General features: G+C 34.7%; 1 protein-coding gene across 1 annotated transcript in view; it reads right to left on the bottom strand.

Annotated features, from left to right (window-relative positions):
- The window catches only part of LOC136976685 (probable JmjC domain-containing histone demethylation protein 2C), a 146212-nt gene that overhangs the window by 63066 nt on the left and 71613 nt on the right, over window positions 1-11533 (bottom strand).

The following is an 11533-nucleotide window of genomic DNA, read 5'->3' as shown; positions in this document are numbered from 1 at the left end:
AAAAAGAAAAAAAATAGAATTAGCAAAATGTCACGTTAATTTAGTTTCTATTTATGGTTGCACACTTAATGATTACATCACTAACCATGCAAATTACATAAAGAGCTTAGTTACGAAAAACTGTTTTTATCGTTTAAAACACCAAAAATGCATATTATTAATACCATTGATTAACGAAGAAAAATCAACAGCTGCTTACCTAACTGTTCCTTCTTCCGATTTATTCGAGATTAGCAAATCTGCTTGTTTTTATTCCCATAATTTTATTATCGTAAATCGTTACTACTTTCACGCCCTTTTTAAAACTTCTTTCCTTTTTTTTTTTTAATCTTTAAAACAGTGCACCTTGTCGACAGCAATCGATATCAGCAAAGAGTTAAACCGAGAGGAAATAATTCGGGCGTTACTACGCTACGTTATCAAAACACCCGCCTTAATTCTTATAAAAGAACCTTAAAACAGATTTCTGTTGGAATCTAAACCACACCTAATTTTGACAAGATTCGTGTGGGTGAAAAATCCAGTTTTGTACAACTCGGTACGAGCAGATCTCGACGAACGACATTAATGCCATCCCATTAATGTTTCCTGCTTTAGAAGATACCAAACGACTAAAAATCGAGCCGTTTCCTTTGTGTACGTGTGGAAAACCGTCCGCCTAGCAACACTGGATTTTTTTTTTCTTACATAACACTTAAAAAATATCAAGGTGGCAATCTACGGCACGACCCGACGGAGGAGGATGAGGGGAAAAAAATCCAGTTTGAACCGCTCCACGTTTAGAATCGTGAAGCGATAAAAGCAGCTAAGTGGAATTCCAACAATTCGACTTACGTACAACCGGACATCATCTCAGCTTCTTCGTAACATCGATTTTTCCATCAAGCCCATTCACAAAGTTGGACCGACGCCAGGAATTGTAATGTTTATAGTTACTGGGAATCGTCGTAGTAAATACAGTAGGTGTGCCCTACTTAGAATGTATGGGGTGGCGCGGGGAGAGAGTCGCATGTGCAGCGACTGTTTTTCACCTGTCACATGTCTGCTTGACGGACGGATGTGACGTCAGCGAACTCCAGCTGTGGCTCGGTCCATTTCCGTCACGGGTAGAACGGGGGATGGGTTGGGTCAGTGACCCTGTGTGACGGGGAAGTGACGAATGAGAGGAGCATTCTCGTCTTGATTGGAGGGAATCTTTTTCTTTGTCCTACAGAAACATTAGGATGTGGTGATTAAGAGTTGTTTCCGAGTCGGGACAACTCGTTTATGTGCCACCATTCGAAAAATGAATATTTAGGGGACTGTGGGGGAGTTACTGCGTGCAGTAATTTTAAATAAAACTCTTAGTAGATTTATCTCGTACGGTGCACTAAAAAAAATAAAGTAAACTTTTAAGCTTTCCACTAGAAAATGCATCGTTTTAATTGATATTAAAAAAAAAGTCTCCAAACCTCTTTTCTCTTCCAAATTTGAACATGAAAATGGTTCATTTTAATGCATATAATATCAGCTTAATAATACGAAGCTTCCTCCAAGTTAGTTTAAAGTTTATAGCGTGTTAATAGAGCGTGTAAACGATAAATAATGCGAAAAAAAAGTAAAATTTGAAAATATGAATAGAGCCGTTTTCAATTCTAATAATAAAACCGACCTTTTAATCCACTTATCGAGTACATAAAAAAAAAATTTCTTTCGAACCTTATCTTACATAAAATATTTATAGAAATATTGATAAAGCCGAAAGATAAGTGCATTTTGCCTTTCGTAATAATTATCGTGGTTATGAACTTTTAAGTGAAATTTAAGCATTGAATAAAAATAAACAGGAACTAGAGTGGAAAATCTCGAACGTTGGAATTTCTGATCTGGACAGAAACAAAAGATTTGGAAGGAAAAAATAATATATAAATAAATAAATAAATAAAAAGAAATACTTTCCATTCAATCACATGTTCTAATTAAGCAACGAGAGAAAAAATCAAAGGAAGAAACACTTCCTTATTTGAATTCGGAAAAGACAATTATGCATTTTTCTTCACAGAAAAAAACCTAAATATATAGTCTATATATGTGTTTTCCCCCTTCTGATTGCAAACCCTTCGGGCTCTCATCCAAAATTATATTATTTTAATAGGTTTTAAAACGTTCTCGGAACACGAAACTGAAAATCCGGTTAGGAAAGTGCAAATTTATTTTCGCATTAAAAATTTAGGTCGCAGTCAGAAAGAAGGGAGGAGAAGAAGGAAATAAAAATATAATAAAAGAAGTTTCAAGTTCAAAACTTTTAAAAATAAATCACAAACTAGTTCGTAGGGCAAGTAACGTAAAAACCAGTTATTATGTAGGCTTCGATATATAAAATTTAATGAACGTATCCTTGCAGATGGTATCCGGATTTAATAACTAGTTTGATAATAAAATGGAACGTAGGGTTTTGAAATTATCGGTAACGATAACCAATATGGTAAATATTGTTTAGTGGTTCGATAATCTTTACGATTAGGGATAATTCATGAGAATTTAAAAGATGTTACAAATGTCCTTTATGTAGAGTGCGGGAATACATCTTTTAAAAGGGAAACATGCGGGAGTGGTCTGAATTGATTTTTATACGGGAGGTACTGTACTTAAACGGAACGAACACACACAGATTAATTTTCAAATCGCAAATTTCCATAAAAGACAAATTTACTCTAAGTTGGGCACGAATATTAAGAAAGCGTTTAACGTAATAAATACACTAACTAGACTAAAGTAATTTTATATTTATGCTTAAAGAAACTAGCGTAAGTACTGTATATGCAATCTTTACAATAGTAGATCTGTCTGGGAAAGTGGTACAATACAGTGGAAAGTTAGAAGTGAGCTTATGGCGGAAAAATACGGGCCTAAATATTTTCTTAAGAACAAAGCCTAACCTAGACTTATTTCTGTTATTCTTACAGAAATACTTTGCGAGAAAGACATCGATTGTTTTCACAAGAAAGGAGAAAAAAAAACCCCTTATATTATTATAAGGAAAGCATTAAAGTTATGATTCCTAAGGGTAAAAACACAGATGTTGAACGTAGAACCTGACATGCAATAGACTATAGGTTTTGTTTATAATCAGTGACGTAATCTGTTTTCGTTTCGGATAGGAATTCGTAGAAAATGCGAAACAACGCATAAAAAGATAAATACTTTCTTTCTTTTTTATAAATGAATGCATATATTTCTTAACGTAAAATAATCTTAAATATAGTAATTAAAACATTTACTATTTAGGTTAGAGAGTCATAAAAGAAAACAATCGGCGTTGATTAAATTTAATCCAGCGGAAAACTTTTCGAATGTAAAACAAAAGCCAGAGACAAATAAGTTAGAAAACATTAGATGCGAAGGAGAACAAAGAGAACGAGCATCAAATTGCAAATCAATCAAAATCTATCGAAGGGATTAAGAGAATAAGGGATTAACGTCTTCCATTAATTATTCGACGGCACAAGTTGAATTTCAATAAGAGTGAAGATGTGTAGGATAAAGGAATGGTTAGTGAATAGGCAGAATAGGATTTCGAAGCGGAGTTTGACAGAATTAATGAAAATGCTTCTCCCCCTAGCACAGAATGGCGCATTCTGTCGGTTCCCCTGGGGGAGCATTCAAAATTGAACTGCGGGAGAGAATTTTTTTCTTTCCCCTAGCTTAGACTGCTGTCTGTGCCCACCAGCGGGGGGATAAAGGTTGCAATAACTCCAATGATTGATTGATGCGCGATAGAGGTGCTGTTATCTTCTGCCAGCTTTTGTAGGCGGCTCGGTATATACCCGGAAGAAATTATTTTTGCAGTCTTACACCTGGCGTATATGTACAAAAGATGAAGTTTCTCGGCAGAAACCGCGTCTTATTTTTTAATTACCGGCAGTTAGGGGAAGTGGGAAGAAGAAGAAGAGGAGGAAGATCCATGTATCAAAAGATAATCACCGCGCCAGAGAAAAGTTTTTATTGGATTTCCGCCTTAAAGGAAATTTATAATCTTAAATATTAATGGATTTTTTTCTCTCGTCTATTTGTTGCCAAAAAATGCCTTCCTTCTCTGAATTCTCTCCTTAGTTTCTCAATTAAACCTACAACGGTATGCATCGCCAGGCGTTGCGTGTATACAAAATATACAAAAACAACGGTGTTGTATCAGCTTCCAAAAGTTTGAACCGTAGTTACAAAAACGTAACTTCGGGAAAAATTGAACGAAATAGACAAGAAGTAAATTGTACGGTAAACAATAAACACGACAACAAATTTCGCCTGCAATGCAGTCGTTTCCACTCATAATGCATTTCGTCTACTTTCTGCAAATTCGACTAAACGTTCTCGTGCAAAACAATAATATCGTGACGACACAAACGTAAATTTTGCACGAAGTAGGATTATCCCGCGAAGCCGCTATTTTCTAGAACGGTAGGAGAAAATAAATATCTTCAAAAGCCAGATTAGCAAACGACAACCCTTCAGAAAAAAAAAAAAAAAAAAAAAGGAAAAGGGAGAAAAAAATCTTTGGTAAACAACATTTGGATGTGTCAGCTGTTTTCGATCTGTTACGTCCGAATCGAATGTTTTAAATCTTTTCGGAATTCCCAGCAAAACAAATGTCATTAAGTCGCTCGGAACTGGAGACTAAAAAGGATATATGAAACTGCACGTGCAGGAAGATGGTACCGATGCATTAAAAGGGTATTTTTTTAATTTTCCAGTATATTTATTGTTGAAAGAAAAAGAAGCGTGGTAGAGAAACGTCGGTGACTCCTAGCAATTAAGATCAACAAACTTCATCCGCTGCAGACTGGATAAAGAAACGACGCAATGCAGCACGTGTACTAGTGACCGTGCGTTGAACCTGACAGGACTAATCGATAAGAAGGACGGACGGAGACTTTCTATAAATCATCGCTCCGAGTACAATTGCTACTGAACATCCAACCCTCTGGCTAATATTTATATCCCGGGGTAGGCCAGCCAACGACAGATGGTGAGTGCTGCAGCCTAGCAACTGCTGGTATCCGAAATGCCGCCTATGTCACGTGCAGTTTGCAAGAGTGGAATGCCTTCGTCTGACTCGTGACGTCCTTTCTACACCATTATAGGAGATTGGAGATCCAGCTATTCGTGTCTTAAGTGCTCCGAAGACGTTAAGAGCCGTTATTTCGTGTAGGGGATCACAACATTCTCCCACGTTCAAAGTTGCGAATAAAATATTAAAAAAAAAAAAGGTGTTTAACATAAGAAAAAGAAAAGAAAATACATCTTTAAATCAGCAAAACCCGCATTACAGCGAATAACAGATGATTAATAAATTATAAAACAGCTGACTCACCGTCGAAACCATTTACTAGTCACCATATTACACAAACAGCTGTTAAGTACAGTTGTAAAATTAGCATTTGCATCTCTTTCATTACAGCCGGTCTGTTAGAATTCATATCGAAGTATTTGAAGGCGACACTTACGAAAATAGCATATTTAAAAAGGATTTTAAACCCAGAAAATAACACAATTCATCCAAGGTGAACTCAAGGTCAAAGTGTACAATAAATGAACGACTCGATTAATACAAAAAAGAATTACTTTTTATTTATAAAAACTTTCTATTTTTTAAGTTATTGATGTTAAAAACATTACGGCAGGCTATCTAACGAGAATAGACGGTGATATTTTATTAAACATGTTATGTTTCGTGTGAATGTAGACTTTCTTTTTTATATCCTAGAGCTAAAAAAAAAGGGAGAGGAACATATGCTGTATATTTAAATATTAACTGAACACTTTAACTGGCAGTACAGATGGTAAATAGGATCTTGAAAAGATAATATCACTAAATAGAATAGATGAGTAAGTCTGCTATGTTGTATCGAAAAAATCAATATTTTAGGTCACATATAACCTGTAGACTTTTAGTGATGTTTAATTTTTTTCTGAAATCTTTCTCTGAGAAATATTTCTTTATTGCTTAATCTAATCATTACTATTATCTGTAATTGTTATTACAGTTATAAAATTACCCGTCTGTTTCCAAGTTGGTCAACAGCTGCACGAGTACAGATCATTAACATGAATATTCATGTGACGTTTATACAGCACGGCATAAATAAATCTCGTGAATCACTTGAATATTTTCAGTGTTACAAATCTTTTATTTTTATCAGTATTTAATTGGATGGACACTGTAAAAAATCTGCAGAAAAATCAGGCATTTTTCGTCTTCAAAGGACAGAAATTATATTCTTTGCTAACAAGGCCAAATGCCCATCTTAAGCTAACTTAATGATAGGCGTCGTGTTCAAATAACTGCAAATATTATTTCTTTATCTGGATAAAAGCATAAACCTAAAGATAGTATCTAATTTAGACTAATGCTAAGATTCAAGGACATCTTCGATCGAATCTGCAAACCTCAACATAAACAAATCAACCAAGATTAATTATCAATGTGGAATTTCGAAAATTTTATATCGAGTTATAAATAGGAAAATATATTCGTGCTCGATCATTAATTTGATTATTCGAGCGGAAAATCGAGTTTTCTAGCGATTATTCTTGTTTGAGTGATCATATTAATGATTTATCTATTTTAAAGTTGCATTAAAAAAAGCTGATACATTTTATTAAAATAGACCACGATACAAACATCAATATTTAATCTGTCGGAGATAAATTATCAATCGGTGACTTTTCTGTAGTCGACGATATCAAACACTATGGAACAGTTGTTTAAAAGATATTTCCTCTTTCGTACAGAATGTATCAGATTAGCATATGTCATACAAACGGATAACTCTTTCGTCATATCGATGACACCATCGTAAAGACCTTGATAAACATGCCGATGTTGCAAGGCGCGTAAGCGTAAACATAATAAGATAAAAATGGTTTATATAAATGAATTATCGGCGAATACGAAGATAAACATGGCGATTTTCGCTGGAGTTGGAGTAATTTTTCTGGGCACAAAAAACACGTTCCGCCATCTTTACTTCGCTTTGCAGTTAGCGGATATTGCGGATGATCGAGCTCCGTTAAACACCACTAAACTAATTACGACGAAACGACGCAATTACCTGAAAGATGTGCAACGTCTGCAGTCTTAATATAGTTCTATACTACTTTAAAATGTACAATAACCGTCTCGTATCTTATTCGGCAGGTCATACTTTATAGTACATAGTTGATGCCGTTCCAGTTTCGCCATCCAAAACAAACATTGGCCAAATGCTACAAGATTTCTATTCAGCTTTGCCAATATAAATGCTGATACGGGATACTGACTATTGAACTCAGCCATTCTAAATACAGTTTAAAAGATGATAAAGAGATATCCGACATATTTTCGGTAACCAATGTTGTTAACCTTTCTCAGAATTTGATATCGGAATAAAGATCGTTGTTTCAAAACATTTGGCACAGAGAGGACGACCGTGACCTTGAAAAACAACACATCCTTTAAGCGAGAGAGGGATATTGAAGTGAGGTTTCTCTAAGATATTCCAGACAAGGGCAGTCCAGCTGGTCTCTGACTGCAGGGTAAGAGTGGGGAGACCTCTACTAAAGGAGGCCTCTTTGGGTACATGTCGTGGATTTCGTTGATGAGCATTATCCCCAGAAGGGGGGTTTGAAGTTCACCTGCAGAGAAACTCCAGCTGCTTTTCGTTTGCAACACGAGTAAAGATCTCACAGGTTCCGTTATCGCAGGTTGCATTACATAATTTAACGGCTCTTTCCTTTTTTAAACAATGCAGGAATTCTTTACTTAAGAATTTTTAACAGCCTACAAAAATCCGTTAACTCGAAAAATGTGCTCGAACCTTAACGAAACGGTTTAAAAAAAACCCCTTCTTCTTTGTTTCTAGCACTCGAATTGTCTTACGACAGCGCTCTTAAAGGTAGTATTTATTCGAGCAAGTTTAAAAATAAGCATTCAAATTAGGCCGTAGTTCAAACAAAGCCATGCCGTGTCTGTAAGAATATTTACGAAACGGAAAACCTGATAAATTTAGTAAAGTGTGGATACACACAAATATTAGATATAGGCACCCGTCGAGCATCCCTCACTCGTTACGAAAACATAATATAGACTTACCGACGTTTCCTAGGTGACAGAAACATTGTTCTATTGGTTGCAATCTCCTCTACAGGCGGACAATCACAGTTTGAATTAGTCATCGTCTAAGCAAATGGCAATATTGCGAAGTCTGATTAACTAATCAACTTTAATCTGATGATTACGGGTGGTAAATCCGCACAAACAGGTAATAAAATAGAAAATTTTCGTCATTTTCTAACAATTATTTGTGTGACTTATCAAACTGAAATAAGCTTCTAGTGTTTTGTGTTATGAATAATTCATAATTATTATTATTAATTCGAAAAAAGAAATAATATTTGGCATTCTTTATCGATGATTTAAAAAAACAAGCAAAAAATACAGAGATTAAATAGTAGATTTTATATCTTGTATTGTATTATATTGTATTACAAAAAAATAAAACCAAGTCAAATTAAATATTCGAAATTAATGTCAATAATTCATGAGTAAAAAGAAATGTATGACCTCTCTATATACATATTTGCTTATTTATTCCTTGAATTAATATATTAATAATATAATATTTATTAATTTTAATTAATAAAAAATAAATGTATTATCAAAACAATATATATGAATTTTTTGCATTTTTCGAATATTTATATTTGGCAAAAACAAACAAATTTGAAACGACTTTTGGTAGTTTTGCTAGAGAATTAAACATTGAAAATTAATGGATTCAACTTTCAATTTTAAAAAAATAATTTTTAAAAAAAGAAAAAAACAGCGTTTTAAATAATTTTCTTAGTGAATAGCACTAAATATAGAGCATTCATTACGTTAATTCTCAAAATAGTGAATTATTAGAATATTTATACGTGACAAATTGCAAAATTATGTTATTACGACTGCAATTTTTCATAAGGAAAGACTGTTGATACATAAAAAAAGGCGTAACGATGCAATTTTGGGTAGAGAAGGTGGAAAAAAGACCCGGTTCTGTGCCTCTTTTGACAACCATACAACTGGTTTGCAAAGTTTACGGTTTAGGAAGCAGAAATTCTCCACCTCCAAATATGTTAACTTGTGCGGGACCAATCGCTAGACAGAAAGGACAACTTGTGCAAAGGGTGGGTCGAAAGACCTATAGTCAACAGAACTAAATATACTCTTCTCCGTCGTTAGTCCAGATGGCTTGGCCTGTTTTGGCTAATCTCCTAACGTTAGTGACTGGTCGGGTGTAGACAAAAGATTTCGTGACCCCATTCTTAAATCTGAAAGATTTATCGTCTTTCTTTCTTTCCGATAACCGTGAATAATTTTAAATCCGGTAAATTTAATTAATCAATAATTTTGTGCAGTTAACTTTAAAGATTGAAGTTTTGTTATTTTGTGAAATGATACGAGGAAATGTACTAAAGAGACTTATTGCTCCGGGTCTTTGTTATCGTGCCGAGCAATAAGAAATGCTGTTTATGGCCTGGTTCAACCTAAATTTGTGTTTGCAATAGATTTTTTTTTTTTTTCTTCTTCTTCATGACCTACCTTTATAGAAAGCTATGCTTCGAATTGTACAGTACATGACTTTTAGAATGCTAAATTTGACGTGACGAGATTTTATAATTCAATAAGAAAATCTCGGTTGGGCTAAAATTTTATTAAAAGCATTACCCCGTTTAACTTTTATTCGGTTTTAGCGATTTTTTTTAAACATAAATCATTTCTTAATATATTTTCGGCTTACATTAACGATTGTATCCATGTATTTTAAATAGTTAAGTGCAATATATATATATTAACCCAAGCAAACATTTTCTAATATAATATTTCCATTTTAGGAAATTAGAAGAAACCGTTTGAATGTTTCGGAGAGAACAAAACCGTTTCAGAAAAGACGAGGACTTTTTCTGATGAGAATGCCACCGGCAAGCCAGCGAATCATCTTAAAAACACACGTATTTACGAGTTTTTTATTACCTTAGAAACGAGTGGGATTTTTCTGGGAACGAATAAATAAAGAAGAAAACTTCGGCACATACCATACCTGCCATAGCAATGTTGGGTTTTGTTACGAGGCAATGTCAGAGCCTTGAACTTTCGCCATTAGCTACTGCATTCGACATCTAAGCAAACGATACTAGGAGCCATATAGCAGAGTGGGTGGGAGAACAACTATTCCTATAGGCGTAATTACAGAGCGCAACGACCTTGAAATCTTTCCAGCTGCTCCCTATAGTGTCTAACCTCCGGCTGAATACACCGACTGATAGTTTAATAGGTTTTTAAATCATCGAAGAGGTGTCGAACTTTTGTCCGCAAGAATCTAACTTAAATAATTAAACTGGACGTAATTTATGGCATGGAATATGCCACCGATATGTAGGTTAACTTGCTTTTTTTCTTCCTTTTTAAACAACGTTCGACTTATTTTCCGGGCAGACTTCCTATCCTTTATAAATTGTTTTATCTCGTTAATTAACTGGACGTGTTTCCGCAGTGGTACAGTACATTCTCGGCTTTAATTAACCTTACACTGGTTGGAAAACAACAATGCAAACAATCAAAAGGATGGGGAACCCACTCTACCTTTTCACGGCAATCAACTGACCTATAAATAGCATGGGGAGAGTCTTATATGTAGAGGATATCCGCCCGGGTGAAATAGCACTATCATGCACATACTAAACTATGTCATTGTTTGCGGTGATGTAATATTTTTTTATATTCTCACAATTACTTATTGTTGTTTTGTTGTACGAGAAGGATAAGTTATCTTTCGAGATAGCGTATCGTGGCCGATGGCTATTTTAGAAGAGTGTTATTTAATCATTTAAAACGATGTTTCACATAGGATGGTGCTAATTAGGATTTTAATAGGCCAGCGGCTCTATTAAAAGGCATATTAGATGAAACCTCCTAATGAGGAGCAGAAAGGTCTCGTTAGCGAGAGAAACCGATTGAACCAATTAGTCGGTCGAAACCTCTTACGTGAAGTATTTAAAAGGTTTCAATCCGTTCCGATCCCTTTGGGGAAGATCGAGCAGATTCGATGAAGTGATAAAGTGACGACGTATTGGGAAAAATGGAAAATATGCTATTTCCAGTCGTCGCTATTCCCTCTACAGTGGCAGATATCAACTCTTAAATATTTTGATTCCGGTTAAAAATAAACATTTCCAAGTTATTTTTAGCTAAACAACCGCAAAACTTATAGGCTGCAATTCAAAAGAATTCCAGAACGGGATTATATTCAGGGATTACAGCCTAAAACGATTCAAAACGATCCTTCAACGAATAAAATGCCAGCATCATTACATTTTTCCAACAACGCAACCGAAGGCAAGACAGCATAAAAATCTTTTAAGGTCATTCAGAAAATCTAAACTTATCGAACATCGATTTTAATAACGAAATGAATTATCGAACGAGATTGTTTCGGTAAATGAAACACCTTTATTATTCATCTATATTACGTAA

The sequence above is a fragment of the Centruroides vittatus genome, unplaced genomic scaffold (genome assembly GCF_030686945.1).
Source record: "Centruroides vittatus isolate TY-2023 unplaced genomic scaffold, ASM3068694v2 contig_417, whole genome shotgun sequence".
Lineage (NCBI taxonomy): Eukaryota > Metazoa > Arthropoda > Arachnida > Scorpiones > Buthidae > Centruroides > Centruroides vittatus.
Note: the sequence above shows the minus strand (reverse complement) of the source record. Positions and strands in the feature narration are given on the sequence as shown.